The 22,134-nt window shown below is 40.1% G+C and overlaps 1 protein-coding gene across 9 annotated transcripts in view; it reads left to right on the top strand.

The window, feature by feature from the left end:
* efl1 (elongation factor like GTPase 1) overlaps positions 1-22,134 on the top strand; it is a 135,327-nt gene that overhangs the window by 93,503 nt on the left and 19,690 nt on the right. The window lies entirely within an intron of this gene.

Raw genomic sequence — 22,134 nt, 5'->3', positions numbered from 1 at the left:
ATTTAATAATGAGATAAACACAGTACTGTAGAGAGAGAGAGAGAGCGAGAGAGAGGCTGACTGACTGGCATCATCATTATCTGGCTTATTGTACATGTTGTCTGCTGCCTCTCTCTGTTGGCCTCCTCAGAAGAACAACAGGTAGATCGACTGTTGGAGAATTTTCACAAAGGACATTTTGGTTTGACTGCTGTGTGCTTATATCACCATACAAATTCAGCTTAAACTAAGTTGAGAGAGGTTTCTTGCTGTTTCCAGAACAACTGTGGAGCTTTACTTGAGAAACACCGTAAAACACCGGCCTTAACAAAATACATTGCCCAGTAAATACAAATTAACGTTTGGTATCAAGAAACTAGAAACTGTCTGTCACATGCCCCCCAGGTAAAACCAAAATGTCAAATTTCTACACTTCGGTTTTTGTACGAATTCAACAGCAGGATATACTGTGCCAATTAGTGAGCTTTAGGGGTGCTGGTAGGTGGATTTTGGTACATTCAGACAGACCAGTCAAGTTGTTAACCCCTGTTTCCAGTATTTGTGCTAAGCTAACCAGCTGCTTTGTATTTACCGTAAAGATATGAAAGTGGTGTCGATCCTCTCATGTAACTCTCGGCAAGAAGGTGAAAAATCCTATCTCCCAAAACGTTGAACTATTCCTTTAAGAGTTGCCATTCAGAAGTGGTCTTAACACTTTTGCCTTTTGATATGGTCCGATGACACTTGTCACTAGTTCGTATGAAGCATATGGAGGCCTGTATACTAAACTCATTAGTGTTACATTCACAACATATGTTCTACAAAAAAACCCTTTAATTTTATTAGTCCGCTTTGTTTTTTGATTCGTAACTCCTTCCAGATTTTTTAACATAGAAACTTCATTTAGACATCAAAAATAGTCAACCTAATTAGGACATTATTGCTATTACTTTTCATACTTTCAGAAATAGTCAGCGTTTTCTGGGAAATTTTCTGCATTCAAATGAATGGACCGAATGTAAAAATTGACACATTTTGACACCTTTTCAAGCTTTTTCAACTGTTTACTCATTCATACCTTTAGCAACTCCGATCAAAGTGTTCCAAATCTTTCCTATATTCTTGGTATTATTCAACTTTCAAATCCCATTAAAATTTTTCAAAATATTCAACTTTGTTTGAAGTTATAATGGGAGTCAATCAGAAAAACCTTCAAACCCACTCGTCTTCAACTTCTTCCCACTAATGCATACATTCATGTAGAAACTCCATTGCAACGCCATTGCAACTTTTTCATATCATTCATACTTTTTACACAGTAACAGATTAAGTTTCATGCAAATTTCAGTCTTTTTCTGATTTTATACCGCACTGCCATACTTTCATATTAACTGAGACCAGAATTTTCATCAAGGAGGCAGAAAGGGGGACACATTTTTGACACTACACACAAATCTCACATAGTCTCTTCAGGAGTATCTCCTCTCTCTTGGGGAATCTTAACATAGGCGATAAGAGTTATGGTCTGCTAGAAGCAGGAGTATGAGAGTTACACCTCAGCTAAAATCTCAATGCAATGAACTCTCTGAGCCAGTAGTCACAAAGCAGCCATGGCAACCTTTGATGGCAGCTCACACTGATTGAGATGAGCTAATTAGTGCAGTTTGACACAGATCCTCAAACTTTTCCCAAGCATTTTTCAAGTCTTATCTGCTCATTTATACTTTCAGATAGAAGCTCTGGTAAAAACTTAAAATGTTCCACATCTTTTAATGCAATATGAGGTTTATTCAACTTTTAAATCTTATTCATACTAATTAGACCCTTTTCCTATGTTTCCAAGTCTTCATAGTCCATCAGCTACTTTCATTCATGCAAACTTAAAGGACCGACCAGTGTGTAACTTTTAGTAGGATCTATTGGCAGAAATTGAATATAATATTCACCTGAAAATAAGAATTGTTGTGTTTTCATTACCTTTGAATAAGCTGTTTATATCTACAGAAGGAACGGGTCCCCCTCCACGGAGACCGCCATGTTGCACCGCCATGTTTCTACAATAGCCCACAACAGAACTGCAAATTGCACAAACTGCAATTTCACCACAATCCAACACACTGCTCCTTTAAGCCAGCAATGCAGTTTATCTTAAAGCCATCGATATAGCAATGACCTTGTCATAACATGAAGCTCAAGATGAGGCTTGTTTTTCAAAATAAAAGCACCCAACGGTCACTGTATGTTAACAGGAAACTGGGAATGGACCTAGTTTTTCAAAATAAAATCCCCAGACAGTAACTGTATCTTAACCACATCTTCCATACATTCTGGCTATTATTCAACTTTTCAAATCCCATTAAAACTTTTCAAAACATTCAACTTTGGTTGAAGTAAAGTTATAATGGGAGTCAATAAAAAAAACCTTCAAACTCACTCATCTTCAACCTCTTCCCACTTAAAATATTCACAACTCCATTCAAACTTTAAAATGTTCCATATAGTTCATACATTTACTACTGTATATAGACATGCAATTACAGAATGCAAATACATTGAATGGCTTTTGCTGAAAAAATGCCAGCCATGAACAGTATCAAAAACAGGACTGTATATAATGCATAGGTGGGAAGATTAGAGACAAATGATTACCTCGTCTTCCATGACTCTGTTCTCAGCTAACATTATAAAAGGTTGATGGTTGCAATGATGGGTGGAAACTGACAGTGTTAATTCCCCTTAGAGATTGATGACCTCCCCTGCCCTTCAGCCTGACCTTCTTCCACACCTCTTCTGCATATTTTAGCATTGTAAAACCAAGAGTATTGATTAATGGAGAATGCGTCTGTCATTTATGTAATCCGTGAAAGTACTGTGGCATATCTTTTATGTAACTAGCGTGAATCTCTTTAAAGACTCATACAGTGTGTAATAATATGATGTTAGCTTTTGGGATCACCATTTGAATTCATTCATTGTTGGGACATTAACAGAACTTTTATTAGGAGACTGCAGGCTCTTTTGTTCTGTAAACAAAGGAAAGCCATTGAACTCAGTCTCCCACAATCCTCCAGGTATTCACACATAGGTGTGAACTCCCCCATGGACCCAGCTTCCAGCTACCATTGGTCAATCTGACCTGTGACCCGTGACATCACCAGGTCAATAAAAGGGTCAGCAACGATTGTTCTTTCTCTTTTTCCTCCTGGCATCATCTACAGCACTGCTGCTCAGCAGCAGCTGCCCTCTGTGTGGTCTGCTTGGAGCAGACACACAGCACAACTGAACTCTCTCTCTCTGACAGCAAAGACGCAAGGGCCTGCGTAAGATTTCTGCAACAATACTTAGTTAGCAGCAACGGTTAATACACAAAGTCTGCCAGCTAACTTTAAGAAGCAACTAAGGAAGTTAGCGCCAGTTAAGTGTAAGGAGAACAACAGATGGAGCGACTGGTTCCTCCATCTGCACAAATGGACTGCACAGCAATGACTTTTCTTTTCTTCAGAACCAAAATTCTTCTCCGCCTGCCTCATCCATATGGCCAGCTAACAAGGACTTGAAAGCAACCTCCCCTCCTTCACGGTAGAGTAACCATGTACATGGCTAAGCATAGGACTGTTTAACTAATGTAATGTAACTAATTACATGTATTGATTTTTTTTTTTTTAGGTTTATTGTTGTGATGTGTTTTCACTCTTATAGGTTATTTTGGTAGCCAAATGCTAAGGTAATGTTAGGGATATTCACACAGACACAGGGTCTTGCATGTAACTAACTATCCTCTTTTCTAATTTGTCACCTTTTATCCTACACAGTTCACATGTACACTTCAATTTGGCCCTTTAACAGAGCCACACTCTTTAACATACATGGCCTTGCTGCCATTTTGAATTTTTCTTTCTATGCCAACATAGCTTCAGCTTGATGTAGGCATTATGAAAAGTATGTATTCATCGGTTTATTGATACCATCTATTTATTTCTTGAAGTTGCTTTGGAAAGCTGTGCATCTGTATTCATTTATCTCAGCTGTTGCCATCTAAGCAGGGGAATATAAATCAGTCAATTCAGAGGAAAGTCAGAGCAGCCACTCCCCAGGCACTGCTGCTGAAATAACACATTATATTAGAAAGCAGTGTGTATTTTTGTATGTTTCTAGTTGTGTATTTTTATATTCCAGCCATTGTGTAAGTGACTGAAAGCTGTTGCATGACTGAGAAATATACATGATACATGAAATAGACTGAGCCGGTGAATCCAAGTGGAAGCTTTAATCCCTTATTGGTTTGACCTATCTAATAGACTTCAGTCATGAAAGTGAGAAGACATCTTAAAGATACATTTTGTAAGCATGAACTTTGAAGTGATAGCGTTATCTCTGATGTTCAGAATTTTCATTAAGGATCAACATCCACAAATCCATTTATAACAAATTTGCTCCTTAAAATAATCCAGTGATAGCTGTCTGTAAACGGTAACTGCTACTACCAAATTAAGCATGCATTTTTCTGATGCAGATTTATCTTAGGTGTTGCCTACAGCTAAGTCACTGACACCATGGCAACATTATACTGGACTTAAAGGTCCAGTGTGTAACATTTAAGAGGAGCTATTGGCAGAAATGGAATATAATATTTATAAATATGTTTTAATTAGTGTATAATCACCTGAAAATAAGAACGTTGTGTATTCATTACCTTAGAATAAGCCATTTTTATCTACATAGTGAGCGGATCCCCTTGCACAGAGGCTGCCATGTTGCACTGCCATGTTTCTACAGTAGCCCAGAACGGACAAACCAAACACTGGGTCTAGATAGGGTCGTTTGCGTTTTTCACAAGTTTCATGGCCACCGTAGTTTCTCCTACACACTTGGAAGGGGAGGGTGATGCACGCGGTATTCAAATGGTTGCAAACTGCAATTTCACTGCTAAAGGCCACTAAATCCACTAAATGCCACTAAATCTTACACACTGGAGACAAGTGCCAAGCTCCAAAAGAGAATAAGAAAAAGAAGAGTTACAAAATCCATTAAAACTAGCTTTTTTTCTTTATGCTGTCAGCACATTTTTAGCCACACCAGTGATATGGCTCTAGGGATGGCAGTGTTGGTCAGTCAGCCCACCACTGGTCCAGAACAGCCCAGTTTCTCACTAACTATTAAATAGATGGCCACAAAATTGTTCACTTCAGGATGAACTATAATAACTGGTTATCCCCTGACTTTTCATCTAGTGCCTTTATCAGGTCAAAATTTGTCGAATTATGACCAAATACCTGCAGGACTAATGGCATTCCCATCAGCCCCAGCTATACTTTGTGGTCAGTGCTAATTAGCAAATGTTAGCATGCTAACATGCTAAACAAAGATTGTGACTATAGTAAATATTACCTGCTAAATATCAGCATGTTAGCAATGTAATTGTGAGCAATAAATGGAATGAAAACAGTTCTACCAACCAAACAGATCTAGAAATGAGCAGAGACACAGACACATTAACTGAAAGCAAATGATGGAGCAGGTTTTTCTCAAAGATCTCTCTCTATTTGGCTCCACTCATTGGAGGCATTCAGGTTAGAAAGCTGAATTTTTGTCTCATTACCTCAGAGATTTTTTTTCCCTCCTGATCTCAGACTGGCCTCTAATATGACTTTTACTCAGGAGTGACTTCCATCTAGTCGCTCTACTATACAGGCCTGATTGTCACAGAGATGGATGCCCTCCTTACAGGTTATCCTATCCCTACAGAAGAACCCCGATGCTTTTAGAGTGCTCATTGGCTTCTTGGTCACGTCAGTGATATTGGCACAGCTTGTATTTGTACTTGTGCCATTTGCTAGCCACCAAGCTTTTGCTCCTGTGGAGGACACAGGAGCTTGCTATATCAGATCTGGTCGGAGGCCTGAATTTTAATAACATGTTCAGTGCGTTAGCAGCTGGTGACGATCGTGGCCAATCATATCCTTGGCTTTCATCCCTTTTTAAAAGCACACTCTCCACACCATGACACACTATTAATTTGGTAAGGAAGTAGATAGTCAGGATTATCATGCAGTGTGTGTAGAGCTACAGCTGTGCAACAAGTGGCAGCCCAAATATTTTTTATTTGAATTCATGTTCAAGTATATTTTTTAAATCTGGTGGGGGTGAAATCAACCCCTCAGCATTAAAACAATACATGTTTCCATTTCAGTGACTTTTTATGGGCTTGCAAATAATGACAATGTTCTTTCTCAGACGCAACGCTGTTGTTTGACATACTGTAATTCTAATAGTTTTGGCAATATATCCAGACATATGTAATGGTTGCGCTTGCAGATTTGCATATCATAGAAGACTGGACTATTGGCCTTGGAGGAGGTCTGTGCTCTCTTGAGTTTCCTTCAGTTCTTACTTGAGTTAATACCAAGTCTTCCAAATTTAATGACAAAATACATTTCTTGCAATTGCCCTCCAGAAAGACACACCTGAGCGTTTTCTGATCTGACGTCCCTTTCGTCAGGTCGACATCATTTGTCTTTACAGACTAGTTTTAAAATAGACACTGTGCAAAGTCCTTTCTGAATGAATATTTTGATCATTTTTAGGGCATAGTAACAGAGCAAAAAAGTAAATTTTTTTGCCCAAGGCAAATATGAAGAGAAGAGTCATTGAAATACCACACACACACGTTCATTTGTGTACTTTTAGTAGTTTTAGTGCATGCACATGCACGTGTTGTAATACTACTTGAAATGTACGTACGTTCGAAGATACACTGTAAGTTTCCTGCCCTGGCTCACAAGGACACAGAAATCATCTTAAAATCTGTTTATTCTCTTGCAGCCAAATTAGTCAATAAAAGTAGATAAAATGAAAGAGAGGGGCAGAATGTACTGTCTATTTGAGATTACTGCAGGTCTCTCTTGGCAGTGAAGGTGCCCTTATATGGTGTGTAGCAATAATGGCTTAAAGGATATTAAAATATAATAATAAATAAATAATAATTTTGATAATTAATACAGGTGAGAGTGCATAGGTTAAAATAAGCAAAGGTCCTAATGTTGAATTGCAGGTGATGTGTTTAATAAAACAATAGTTATGCAGCTGTATGATGGGTGAAACCTAATGGGTATAATTCGCCTAATCTTCGTGGGTCTTGAGACTGTGGTGGAAACGCACACAACAATGGGCTGAACAAACTTTTTAGTTCCTTGAAAAGTAGTTCCTGGGGATAAAAGTTCCGGGTACTTTGGGTGGAAACACGGCTTAAGATAGCACAACTCCGAACTTCCATCCTCTTCTCACTTGCAGTTGCCTCCTCAACTCAGCAGCCTCCTCTTTTGCTTCTCGGTAAAGCATACCGACGGTAGCTGCTAACATTGCCCGGTCCATCTTTGATCTTAATAGTTATTTTACCTTAATTCTTTATTCTTCTTTAAATTAAACGTGAACCACAAACAATAGCCTTTACTGTTTCCCCCTGTTTTCTTTAATTTGCCTTAAAATAATACTGGAAAAGAGTGTGCAAGAGGTAATGTTGATTTACATTTGTGATGCAGAGAAGACGTTTTCATTCAATGGTAGCTCGGAACGGTAATGTTGTGATCTATACAGTCACGTGATGCAGAGAAGACGTGTTGCTTTATGTACAGTGTGAACAGTCTGCTCGTAATGGCATACTTAATCGTTTATTTAGTTTATTTACTCTGGTCCACAACGCAGGGCTGATCTGTATCGATCTTATAGGTGGGTGTGAGAGACTCTGCACAAGATGCACAAACTGATAGTCAGCACTCGTACTGAAAAATATTATAAACTCACTGTTGAGTTTTACAATAAAACGTATGTTACAACATGAAAAATTAAAACAATGTTAAGACAATGTTCGATAAAGCCAAGGAATATGACAACACATAAAAATATAAGTAACTTTAGGAATATTTTATATTAACGTGAAGTGACTGAATCCTATATTTTGTCGCTGTATGGATATGATAAGAATATTGTACAGGGCTTAAAATGATAAACTTTAAATTAATGATAAAACTTTAATTACTGTTTTTTTTTATGTTTAATGTAACCATAGGCTGTATATCACAGCTCAGACATGGTTTTGTATTGACAGTCTTTGTGAAAGACATTTGATCTGGAATCAAACAGCTTTTTGTATAAAAATAAATAAATAAATAAACAGCCTGCGTAGGAAACATACCACCATCCTCCTAATCTGAAGTATTCAGCCACACATGCGTGCATGTTATTTGTGTTATTTGATTGAAGAATCATAAGCACGTGCACATGCGTGTTGTGATGTGTGTATTCAGTCTTCTCATAACAAGTTAACTTAATTCTTGCAGATAAACAAACCCCAAACAGGTATTTTAGATCAAAATTCTTATTTTCTTTTAACAATGAAAGCTCTGTTCCTCTGTTTCTCTTCACTGTTTCTCTTCACTTTTCCCTCCCTCACTAGGCTTATATGGTTCAGCTGGGCAGCAGAATGTATCTGCCCTCTGTGACACTACCTCTCATGACATCGCAGTGTGTTGATGAAAAAAGAGGCAGACAAACAACGTGCGTGTGAAATGATAGGGGCATTTCAAATAGCATTACCACATGCACATGCACCTGTACTAAAGGTTCACAAACAAACATGCATGTGGTATTTTGATGACTCTTCTCATCCCCCATACATACACAGACACACACACACACCCCGTTATAGCTCAAGAACATAGATATAGCACTTTACCTTTACCCATGCTACACCCTTCCACCAGGTTTCATGAGAATTGGGCCAGTAGCTTTTTCCTAATCCTGCTGGCAGACAAACAAACAACACCATAACAAGCAAACATAACCTCCTTGGCCGAGGTAATGAGACAGAAAACCTGTAGCAGAAGGGTGTGGGCAGAACAAGGTCAAAATTTTGTTCTGAAAATGAGAATCTTGTAAAAGGGCTCTTAAATATGCACTTGACGGCCACATACATGATATCCTGCTAAAAGAATGAGGCTAAATCTGCCTGTCCTAGGCAAAAAGTCATGATCTTTACCACTTGATGATTCATGTAGAAGACGTGAAAAAGAAACAGCTTTGTTCTTTGTTGGGATGGTACTGAAATGGTACTTTTGTTATGAAACTGATCCATTGATCTTAACCACATTCCTCAGGTATTCACACCTTGGTGTGAACTCTTCCCCTGAACCTAGCTTCCACCTACAGTTGGTCATTGTGACCTGTGATGTCACCAGTTCAACAAAACCACAGCTCACCCTTTGCTCGTTCTCTTTTTCCTGGATCTTGGTCTGCCGTGTAGTCTGCCCGGAGCAGACGCAGCAGAACCGAACTCTCTGATGTTACAGCAGTGACGGAAATGCTGATGGTGACTTTGGAGAACTTCTTGACATTGCAATTCATTAAGCTCAACTTGGATGACATGTACTCCTTCCACATTAAACAGTGAAAGGGTTTAAGAACAGGTAAATGTCCTTCTCAGTGGCAGCAAAACCTTGAAAGTGCTGGTAAAATTCTGTGTTGTGAGCAGTCACATATTTTCCCATTTTAACAGAAATGTTGTCGTTTGGGAAACTGGAGATTATTTTCTAGCAGAGTGTGTATCATTGCCGTCACCGTCATTTACCTCTTGAAAAGTTTCACAAGAACAACGCACTGCAAATTAAGAAACACACTGCAAATAGACACAACACAACCAAATACACGAACGCGCTACAAAGACACACAACGCAACCAAATACAGAGACGTGCTGCAAAAGACAACCAACGACAACGGAACTGTTTCCAGAGGACACTAAGAAGGTTTGTGACTCATGAAGTCAGGTCTGTATAATCATTTGCACATAAATAGCGTTTCCAACAGTCTGCAAGGATTCCTGCATTATACCCACTGATGAAATTTTTTGTCCTCACATATAAGTTTTTAAGCATAGGAGTTTAAACAGTTATCCTGTGATGCACTATGAGCAGACAATAAATCAGAATCAGAAATACTTTATTGATTCCCGAAGGGAAACTCTTTGTTACAACAGCTCGCCTTTACTTCAGTGCACACAGGAGAAAGTACTGTCAAAAAATATAATACAATACACTATAAAAACACTATAAAAACAGGTCAGAAAATAAATTAAGTACCAGGTGGGTATAAGTATAAGATAAAATAAGTGTGAAGTACCAAGTGGGTTTACCTGTTTATGATGATAATACAGTATAATACAATGTAATATAAGTAATAAGTAGTGGTGCATGTACTGTTGAGTTAAATGTAGCTTATTGAGATTATTAAGATATTGCACAGCAGTAATGGAGGTATATAATATCAATAAATAGGAAAAACTAACATAGGAAAACTAAATATTGCACGGGAGTAATACACAGAATATTGCACAGTTATTCAAGTATGGCAGAGATGTAATGATCAATGTCCAGTTTAGTGACCTAGGGTCATACAGACTAACCCTTAGAGGGAGGAGTTAAAGAGTTTGATGGCCACAGGCAGGAATGACTTCCTGTGGCGCTCTGTGGGGCTTTTTGGTGGGATGAGTCTTCCGCTGAAGGTGCTCCTTTGCTTGACCAGCACGTCATGGAGCGGGTGGGAGACACTGTCCAAGATGGCGTGTAGTTTGGCCAGCATCCTCCTCTCTGACACCACCGCCAGAGAGTCCAGCTCCACCCCCACAATGTCACTGGCCTTACGGATCAGTTTGTTGAGTCTGTTGGCGTCCGCTACCTTCAACCTGCTGCCCCAGTATGCAACAGCATACAGGATAGCACTGACCACCACAGACTCATAAAACATCTTCAGCATTGTCCGGCAGATGTTGAAGGACCTCAGCCTCCTCAGAAAATAGAGGCGGCTCTGGCCCTTCCTGTAAACAGCTTGAGTGTTCCTGGTCCAGTCCAGTTTGTTATCCAAGTGTACTCCCAGGTACTTGTTACCCACCACAGCCCTGTACTCAGACTCCTCACCACCGCTGATACATCCCACCACAGTAGAGTCATCAGAAAACTTCTGAAGGTGGCAGGACTGTGTGGTAGCTGAAGTCCGTGGTGTAGATGGTGAAGAGAAAGGGAGAGAGGACAGTCCCCTGAGGGGCCCCAGTGTTGCTGACCACGCTGTCCGACTCGCTTTGCAAGATCTTGCAAGGCACATGCAGCGATTGCTGAGTACAGCAGTAGCAGAAGTCAGAAACCCACAACATGAACAGGTGATCCACGGACCCGACTTAAATAACATGAGTCACAAACCATGGCAAGAAACTTGACAACAAGCGTGTCAAAGAGGTGTTCAGCACTTTTTAGTGTCCTCTGGAAACATTTCTATTGTCGTTTTGCGTCTTTGTAGCACGTTTCTGTATTTGGTTGTGTTTTTGTAGCGCTTTTCTGTATTTGCAGCTTGTTTTCTAAATGCTGTGCGCGTGTTGTCAAATTAATGAAGATGTTATTTTAATTTGCTTGTGTTTTGCCTATTTGCATGTCTTTTCTTAAGTTGCAGTGCGTTGCCCTTGTTGGCCACCGTTTCATCTAAAAGTTACTGTTCACTTGAATGAATGTGATGTATACTTGAGTTTAAACCTGCAGTAACAGATTTTTTTGGCCCCTTGGGGGCAGTGGGAAAAAGTTGTGAACACAACATTGAGATATCATTATCTTTTAAGTTCATATTGCAAACTTGTTAGCAAACAGTTGCTTATTTACATATCCAGCAGTTATTGAGCAACATTATTATAATTAGTTATACTTTATTGTCCTCGGGGGGAAATTCTTTTTCACAGCACTGTACGTCACAGGAAAGAGACACATTATTACACACCTGTGACAGACAGAAATACAGGAAGTATAACACAACAGCACACAAAGACAGGCAAAACAACATGAAAATAACTCAGCGAGTTAATTCCCACAGCGAGTCACCCTGTTTAGGACTGCTATGGCTGTGGGTACCAGGCTGTTGGGGATCAGAAGTCCAGGTCTGAGCCACAGGATAGGTCTGAATTTCCTTTCCAACACCAATAACTCAGACTCTCAAAACACTCAAATAATTCACTGGAGATGGTCAGAGTTCAGTGCAATAGAGTACAAGAAGTAAGCACGAGCTGGTTTCGGAAACCAAAATGAATTCAGGGCTCTGTGCGTTGTCTTTTATAGCCCAAAATGTCCCTCCTACTCTGGTGTATTCTTCACCTACTTTTCTTAAAAATTAATCATACTTTTCCTGGAAAAAAATGGCGTCACGTCTTCCATACTTGGGCAGTCGGAAAGTCCCAAATCTCCCATGAGCCAGTTCTAATGGAATCAGGGAAAGTCCCAAGCTTTCCCTGCCTGGGCATGTTTCTGACACCACTATTTTAAGGGTGTTTCAGACTATATTTTTTAAAAACCTTAGTATTTTCACACACTACATGTTTTAATACTCATAGTTCACATAGTTTGTCTGAGCATGCAACATTAGTCTTCTGTGTATATATTCATAATATATTCATAGCACACAGTACATTTAATGAAAGCCACTACAAGGCATTTGCCAAAGCGAGATGCGGATGGCTAATAGTCTTTGATGGCTCCTTTTTTGTGCCGTTTGTATATTAATCACAGCTGAGTTTATTGTCCAGTGTGAGTCTGAGATATTTGAAGCTGTCAACCATTTAGTTTCGTTATTGATGAGGATGGGGTGCTGGAATGACGGGGTGCCTATTACTATTTCTTTTGTTTTCTTGACATTGAGACAAAGGTGGTTATGTTCACACCACTGCGTAAAGTTCAATTGCATTTTATTTATATAGCGCCAATTCATAACAGAAGTTATCTCATTGCACTTTTACTAAAGAGCAGGTCTATACCGTACTCTTTATAATATTAATTACAGAGACCCAACAAATAAAAAAAGTGTGCAACAGTGTTGTGAAAGTCCAGAACAGAATGGTTATCTGCGAGAAGAGCAAGAATGGCAATGTCGTCAGAGTATTTGAGGTAGGTGGTGGTGGTTGAGGAGCTGGTGCAGTCATTGGTGTATATCGTGTAGAGAAACAGGCTCAGCGCACAGCTCTGGTGTTGGTGGTGAGTGCAGGTGATGATGTTGTGCCTACCCGAACAGCTTGCTGTCCGTCACTGAGGAATGTGTGCAGGAGATGGATCAGATTGGGGGGAGTGTTGAGTTGGTGTAGCTTCCAGACCATCAGGTGCCTTTGGATGGTATTGAAAGAGCTCAAGTTCAAAAAGAGGATCCTGGTGAAGGTGCCTGGGGAATCCAGGTGCTGGCGGATGAGGTGCAGCAGGCAGGCCACAGTATCCTCTGTGCCCCTCTTGGACGGGGGTCCACTTGTTGGTTAACAATAGACAGGATGGTGTTTAGCAGCAGATTCTCCAAGCACTTCATTATTATGGATGTGAGGGCAACAGGGCGGTAATGATTGAGTTCTGTGGGTCAGGGTTTTTTGGGCCTTGGGATTATTGTTGTGGTTTTTCAGAGGGTGGGTAATGTGGTAGACCAGTAGGATTCGTAGAAGAGTGAATGAAGAATTGTTGAAAGTTCCATGGCACAGGTCTTGAGCACCCTTGTCGGGATGCCATCAGGCCCTGGGGACTTGCCTGCCTCACATCCTCCTCTGAAAAGGGGGCCAGCTTGTTGGGGTCCAATGGAGGGAGGGCTCTCAGCTCTTTGACACATTCATCTGTGAAGTCCTGAGTGTCGAAGTGAGTGAAGAGTGAGTTCAGTTTAGTGGTGAAAAGTTCTGTGTCAGTTGATGGATTGTGTTTGGGTTCACATCCAGTCAATGTTTTCACCATCTGCAAAGTTTGTTTTTTGTTCATGTTGCCAAATTCATGCTCCAGTTTGTCCTTAAATTTCAGTTTTGCTTTAAGAACCTAATTTTTGATGTTGCGGTTTGCCATCCTCAGACCAGCCGAGGCTTTGAGCCTGAAAGTTTTATGCTTATATGTCAGGCTCTGTTTTATTTGAGGGAATATTTCTTTATTTTACTGACTGGTATAGCCTAGTGGTCTTTATGCAGAAATTGATATAGTCCATAATGACAGTGACCCTGTTATACAAGTCTGCGTCGAAGATGTTCTAGTTAGTGTATGCTAGGGAGCTGTGGAGTTATGTGATGTAGTCCTCGGACCATTTAGGTGCACTGTAGTATTGTGGCTTGTGACGTTAAAGTTCCTGTTTGTACAGTGGAAATAAACAGATGCTGTTGTGGTCTGCCAATGTGGGTTTGGGAGGCAGACACCATCTCCACATTTAAGAGTAGGCTTAAGACTTTCCTCTTTGATAAAGCTTATAGTTACGGTTGGCTTGGGTGAGTCCTGAACCATCCCTTAGTTATGCTGTTATAGGCCTAGACTGCCGAGAGACTTCCCATTATGTGCCTCTTTCCTCTCTCCTTCTCTCCCTCTCCATCTGTATGCATTTTTATCCCATTACTGCATGTTACTAACTCGACATCTTCTCTCTCCCGTAGTTTTGTGCTTTCTCTTTTCTCTCCTCTCCTGTCACTTTCAGCAGGTATGTCTGCCTCCGGAACTGCAGATACTGGATCTGTGGTTGTGGGCCACCTGCTTCCCCCGTGTTCCTGCTCGACAACTGCTACTACAGTTGTTGTTATTGGCTTGGTTACGAATACTGACATTATCTTTCCTATAGCTGTCATTCCTATTATTATTAATTTATTAATATTAACACTACAATTACAATTCTACTATTTAAAAAAATCTAGGTGGTATTTTGCATTGTGCCTTCTTCTCCCCCACCCCAAAACCTCTCTCCCACCCCCACTCCCCCAAAACCTCTCTCTTTCTCTCTCTCCCTTTCTCTCTCAAAACCTAACACGGCAGCAGCGGATGGACGCCCACCATTGAGTCTGGAACTGTCCAAGGTTTCTGCCTCTTAAATGAAGTTTTTTCTTGCCACTGTCGCCATGGTGACATGGTGGGATTTGTTGGGTCTCTGTAAATAATATTATAAAGAGTACGGTCTAGACCTGCTCTATAGGAAAAGTGCATTGAGATAACTTCTGTTATGAATTGGCGCTATATAAATAAAACTGAATTGAATTGCCAGTCCGAGCGGTGGGTATGAACGGGCACGAAATGCGTTGGTAATGTTACCGTAGCACAAATCCAAGATGTTTTCCCTTCTGGTGGGAATGTCCAAATACTGTTGAAATGATGGCAGAACATTGTCCAGTCTGCAGATAATCCCCCAAGATAAACACCGGCGCTTCGGAATACTTAGCCATTATAATGTTAGAATCCTTGGCTACCACTGCCGCCTTGGTGTTAGTGCCGGGGAGGATATAAACACAGATGAACACAACAGCAGGAAATTCCCAAGGGAGAAAGAAGGGACACAGAGACATGGTCAGCATCTCCAGGACAGACGTGCATACCTTGCAGTGAACCTTGATGTTGTTACACCACCTGTTATTGATTTAGAGGCAGACCCCACCGCCCGCATCTTCACCAATTGTCCCGTTCTGTCTGACCTGATGATGGTGAAGCTTTCCAGGCTGACTTCGGTATCGGAGACCGACCCATCCAGCCGAGTCCTGGATGGGGCGATGATGCAGATGTCCCTTTACGTCTTTTCAAGGGCGGCTGTGGCTTAGAGGTAGATCGGGTCGTCCACTAATCAGATCGGGTCGTCCACTAATCAGAAGATTAGCGATTCGATTCCCGGTAGATCGGGTCGTCCACTAATCAGAAGATTAGCGATTCGATTCCCGGCTCTACCCATCCCATATGTCGAAGTGTGCTTGAGCAAGATACTGAATCCTAAATTGCTCCCGAAGGCTGTGCCATCGGTGTGTGTGTGTGTGTGTGTGTGTGTGTAAATGAGCATTAGTGATTCTTTCTGATGAGCAGTTGGCACCTTGCATGGCAGCCTCTGCCATCAGTGTATGAATGTATGTGTGAATGTTGACATGTAGTGTAAAGTAGTGAAGTATAGGGGTTGGAAGACTAGAAAGGCACTATATAAATGCAGTCCATTTACCATTTTCCAGTCAGCGCCGGGCATGTAGCAAGTCCATTTTATTGCAGAGTGAGCAGACATTTGACAGAGTAATGGAGTAGAGAGGTGGATTAAATGGACGCGTCTTCCTCTTTTCCTCAGCCGAAGTTCAGACGGTAGGACCACAGAAGGCTTGGTGTTGCATAGCAAGGAGGCCCAGAGTACTAGTAGTTCCTCATTGCTGAAGGTGAGTAACGTTTGGCTGGTATCAGGCTGCAGTGTGAGGCCATCACAGATCAACCATAGTGTTACAAGTATAATGGTGATCACTTTGTAAGGTATGATCATGTTTGGTCAGTCCAGGGTAACTAACGTTACAAATAACAAATTATCCACAGTATACGGACAAATACACTTAGACAAGATGAGACGTAGCGCACCCAGACGAGACGTAGTGCGCCCAGAGTACAATGTGTACTGTCACAGCAGAGCATGTTGGAGTCGTGCTGGAGTCCAGTATTCACTCTCCTTCTCCCAGCTCTATTTTTGGGCTCTTCAGCTGTTTAATGCTCCACTTTATTCAACAGCCATTTTCCAACTGTGTCTATCTACTGTTTGGGGCTATGGAGATAGTGTACCATGGATTTTAAGAGCTTTTTCACTAAAAACAGCTGCCTGCTGTGGCCAAAAACGACGTTATAAGGACGAGAGTGAACCAAAACAGTTGTAGGCCGGACAGCTAAACAATGAGCTGAAACGAGGGGAGCTGCAGATTTGGGTGATAATTCTCTGTAGGTTCATCACTATGTGCGGCCCCTTTCACATTGCACATTGTTTTCACATTGTCAGTTGATACGTTGTTATTTTACTATTTTATTATAGCCACTTGAAACAAAGGAATTCCCCATCACTTTTGTTATTCTGGTACATTCCAAACATTGGTTTATAATAAAGACCATATAGGTTGTTTGATTTGAGATTATGTTCTGACATAGTGACAGATGGTTTCACAAATACATTTTTTTATGAGCGTTTCAACTGTGTGCTACAGCACGGACACACACACACACACACAAGCATTGATTTGTAAACCTAAAATCATTTAATATAGTAAAATATAAAACTAATTGATGAGGCTACTAGTTGAGTTATTTTTGTGTTGACTCAGCTCTATTGTAAATGTGGAAGCTGTACTTTGTGCTCTTATGAATTATACTGAAAAGTGTTTATATGTGATATTTTGACCTCTTTTTGTATATAGAGGCCAAAACTATTTCAAATGTAAATAATACATTTGTCTGAATTATACTGTTTTTAATATGTTACAATAGCCATTATTGAAGAAAAACATCAATATAACAGGTTATTCCAAACTTTTGAATGGCAGCGCATATATATACATACAGTATACTGTATATGCCAGTCAGAAGAATCAGAATCAGTACAGTGAACCTCAACAATATACAAGGGGGTTATTTTTCTGGTCACTCAATATATAAGTGACAGATGAAAATAGGATGCAACTCAAAAGAATTTATTAATAATTGGAGGAACAGTGTTCCTAGAGTTAATTGGTTCGTTTTGCTGTCTAAGGCATGACTTGAGAGTAAGCCTGTCTGTCATGTCATTGTTAGTAAAATGGATTAGGATTCCACTCTGCTGCCTGTTGCACTGTATTTGTGGAATTCGAGTTGTAGAAAGGAGGCCATGTGTAATGCTGCTGCTATGTTTAGAGCCAGGCCGACAGCCCAAGACAGATGGTAAAGGAACACAGGGGCTGGCCAGCTGGCTGGCTACTTAGCTCACAGGCTAACTTCCTGATTGGCTGGGTGGATGGCTAGCTGGATGACTAGATCATTGTTGATGTGACTTGATGACATTAGATGTTTTCTTAGCTAGTTGATTGGCTCATAAACTGGCTGATTGGCTAGCTGATTGGCTGCCTTACTGAGGTTGGTTGGGTGGCTCATTGGCTGGTTAGGTGCCAGGTTGGCATGTCGGCTGGCCAATGTCAGTCTGAGCCCTTTGTGACATTGCTGGCAAGCACCCTGACCTGCAGTATGTCACACTCAGAATGAGGTCAGTGCTGCTCAGCCACTCGAGTGAGCATGAGAAAGGCTCCAGTACTCTGAGGGATTATCTTTCTCTCTCTCCTTCTCTCTCTCTCTCTCTCTCTGTCATCAGAACTGGATCAGGTGCCAAGTATTCCCAGGATGTCATGTTAAACAATGCTCAGTAGTGCAATTCATTGATAATTCAGTCCATCCAGGAAGAATCTCAAGAGTTGACACAAACTCAACCAGTACTTGCATTATTTGGGAAGGCCCGCAGTTGAGCCATTTTTTTAAAGTCCAAAGTAGGTCTTCTTACTCACTTCCTAACCTTCGCTGCCTTCGCATACCATACTATATTTCAGCTGGCATCCCTAGCCCACAGCTATTGTAAAAAGGCTCCACATTAGCTGCAATTATCGGCTGAAATTCCATTGTCAGAACAACAATAATTACATTTTCTCATTTAACAGCCAATAATATATTGGCCACCAATATCCTGTGTATCCCTTATTTAAGAATACCGTACCTCAACCCATACTTATCCTGTAGATTAGCTCTGGACAGCATCAGAGTAGAATGAAGAAGCTGTAAATACAAAATATGACATATTATTACCTTATACAGTTGATACGGTGAAAATGCTAGCAAACATGTCTATACATCCAGCAGACTCACAGTAACATTAGCATTAATTTGGAGTTGTGTGTGGGCAAGTAGTGTCCAGTGACTTCATCAGAGCTACCTGCTGCTGCTGGAAATGAGGTTTAGAACTGAGTTAGGGAGGATGGGAAACCAAAACCATGAGCTAAAAGAGACTTAGAAGCTCAGTGGCGCTGAGTGGAACTTGGTTTTGGTGATAATTCTCTGTGGATTCATCACTACGAGTGACACCTTTAACACTGCATGTACTAAGTTGATCCATTGTTAATGCATACATGCATACACAGTTTCTGAGCTTTAAAGGTTCTATGTATTTTACTCCCTTGTATTTCATGTTAAAACAGGATATGTAATGTCTAATGTACAAACCAATGGAATATAACTTAAGGACAGGTGTAGCATAGTGGTTGGATTGTTTAAAAATGTGTGATGGTTGTATTGGTTAGACTATTTCAACATCAAGATTTCTTCTAATATCACCTGTTGCTTGTAAATCTATAACTGTCTATATCTATATTTGTTTAGACTGAAGGGTACTTTTAAAGCTAATGTGGCTACATGTATCTTCATGGAACCTAATAGTGTTTTTGAATTTCAAATCATCATTAACTGAGTGAGAGAGGGAAAGAATATATCAGCGTCAGGGACAGTGAGTGACTGGGATTACCTGTTATGTCCTGTTTTCTGTTGCTACTTGCTAGATTAGAAAAGCATGTGTCTGTCTGTGTCTTTGTGTCTGTCTCAGCCCTGTGTCTGCTCCACCTTAGCACAAATATAAACATAGACATATTTTTAGGAATGACCCGGTGACCCCAGGGTCATTTAAGAAGCTGTGTTAAGTAAAGCCTATAATACAGACAAACAACTTAATCAGTGTGGATTTTCCATCCTGTGTGGAAAGCCAACATGCTTTTTTGTATTGGCATTATAAAACTACTATACATTTTACTAACTATAAAAGTCATACTGACTGCAAATAATTTTGTTGTTTTTTATTGTCTTATGGGACAAGTTCATATTAATAAGATTTAAAATGTTGTTAGGGGAATACATTTCTGTTAATAATAAGTTTTTAAGATTCAAAGGATGAAGCTGTCGATATTCTCTGTTATTGTCAACAAATCCTAGACCAAAACCAACAATGTTTGTCCCTCAGTACTTTCTGACTTCCCTACCCTCTCTGTGGCTCTGAGCTCCAAACGTATTGGTTCCTACTGAAGACGTAAATCTTTAAAAATGGCTCACAACTATATAGAGCATAGTGTCATTTTTTTAAAAGCTCAGTAACATCCTCAAACAGCTGGGCACTGTGGTTTTTAGCAAATGTTAATCAAACAGGAGAAAATAGTAAATTTATTGGGGACTATTTTTAGCGGCAGATTAAGGTTGATTGCTTAGATGAAGAAATAATTGACGTTAGTTGGTGAAGATCGATGGGAGAAAAGCAGTCTAAATACAATAGGTAATACACCGGTTTCTAAGGTTCCTGTGTTTGAAGATACTGGTTGAGGGCAGGTGGTGTTGAATTTTGTCTGTAATATTTCATCATCAAAGAAGCTCATGAAGTTGTTACTACTGAGGGATATAGGAATATATGGCTCAATGGAGCTGTGACTCTGTCAGCCTGGCTACAGTGCTCTTATTTTCATCGGTTAATGATGAGTAGTAGGCTGCTCTGGTATTATGTAGGGCCTTCCTATATGTTTTGAGACTATCTTGCCAGACTAAATGAGATTCTTCCAGATTGGTGGAACGCCATTTCCTTTCAAGTTTTTGCGATGTTTGCTTTAATTTGCGGGTTTGGGGGTTTATACCATGGCGCTAACCTTCATTGTTTCATTAACTTCTTTTCTAGAAGGGCAATAGGTCAAGTGATCAAGGTCAAGAGATAAACACAGTACTAAGGCTGTCATTATCAACATCCACATGAATATTGAAATCACCTACAATAATTACTTTTTCTGTTTTAAGGACTAAACTTGATAAAAACTCTGAAACTTCAGCTAAAAATTCAGAATAACTACCAGGAGCACGGTATACTATAACAAATAGAATTGGCTGTCATGTTTTCCATGATGGATATGAAAGACTAAGAACAAGGCTTTCAAATGAGTTATAATTTAGTTTAGGTTTAGGGTTGATTAATAGGCTTGAATAGAAGATGGCTGCAACTCCACCTCCACGGCCATTGCCTTGAGGAATGTGAGTATTAAACTAACACATTCTTCATGACCCAACCAGGTTTCAGTAAGACAAAATAAGTCAATATGATACTCTGATATTAAATTGTTCACTAGTACAGCTTTAGATGACCACATCTATGAGATCCACATTTAATTTTTCCTATTTTGTTGTGCTATTTCAGCAGTGGTAATTTTGTTTAGGTTTTTATGAGTTATGTATAACTCCTCTTCTGTTGACTTTTGATTTTATTAATTTAAGTGGTCGGGGGGCTGACACCGTCATTAAGGAGTTTTGGGTGGTTAACTGCTCTGCAAGTGCAGAGAAGCATGCAGGGCTGCAACTCTGCGTCCTAGTCTCAACTCTGGGTTGTCATGGTTTAGGTCCACTAATAAACTCGGCCAGATTTCTAGATATGAGAGCTGCTCCATCCAAAGTGGGATGAATGCCGTCTCTCCTAATCAGACCAGGTCTTCCCCAGATAGTCCGCCAATTATCTACAAAGCCCACATCATGTGCTGGACACCACTTCAACAGCCAGCGGCAGAATGAAGACATGCGGCTAAACATGTAATCATTGGTCAGATTTGGCAGGGGCCCAGAGAAAACTATAGAAAACTACAGAATAGCACCAGACTGATCCTATCACTGCAGCCTCTCTGGGATTAGTAGAAAAAAAAAATTTCAAGGACATAAATCACCAGAAAAGTGCTTTGACTTGCAAGTTAAGTAACCATGCAGGTTGAAAAATCGCCCTGCCCGACTGACCTGAAATAGTCGCTTAATAGAGCACACACTACAACTAACAATCATTTTCATTATCGATTAATCTGTAGGTTATTTTCTCAATTAATCAATTATTTGGTCTATAAAACATCAGAACACCGCCTCAATCTCAATATCCTAGAGCAAAAGGTGACATCTTGTTTTGTCCAAAATATTGAATTTACTAACTTAAGACCAAGAAAAGTGAATTCTCACATTTGAAAGCCTAGAGTCAGCCAATGTTTAGCTTCTTTGCTTGATAAATTACTTAAACGATTAAGCAATTATTTAAATAGTTGCAGATTAATTTTCTTTTGATCGATTCATTGATTAATCAGCTGATCATTTCAGCTCTACATTTGTCCATTTTTAAGCCCCATATAGGGGTGGCCAAGACACAACATGAATAAGCCCCATCTTCCCAAAGTCCCAAACCAGCACAGAGACAGATTACAGATTTTTAACATTTATTATTTATTTACATCTTGACTTTGATCTGACTTCAAGGTGGGCAAAGGCCAACAAAACAAAACAAAGCAAATCTAA

Source organism: Siniperca chuatsi, linkage group LG1 (assembly GCF_020085105.1).
Source record: "Siniperca chuatsi isolate FFG_IHB_CAS linkage group LG1, ASM2008510v1, whole genome shotgun sequence".
Lineage (NCBI taxonomy): Eukaryota > Metazoa > Chordata > Actinopteri > Centrarchiformes > Sinipercidae > Siniperca > Siniperca chuatsi.
The sequence above is the reverse complement of the archived record's forward strand: the minus strand, read 5'-3'. Positions and strand labels throughout refer to the sequence as shown.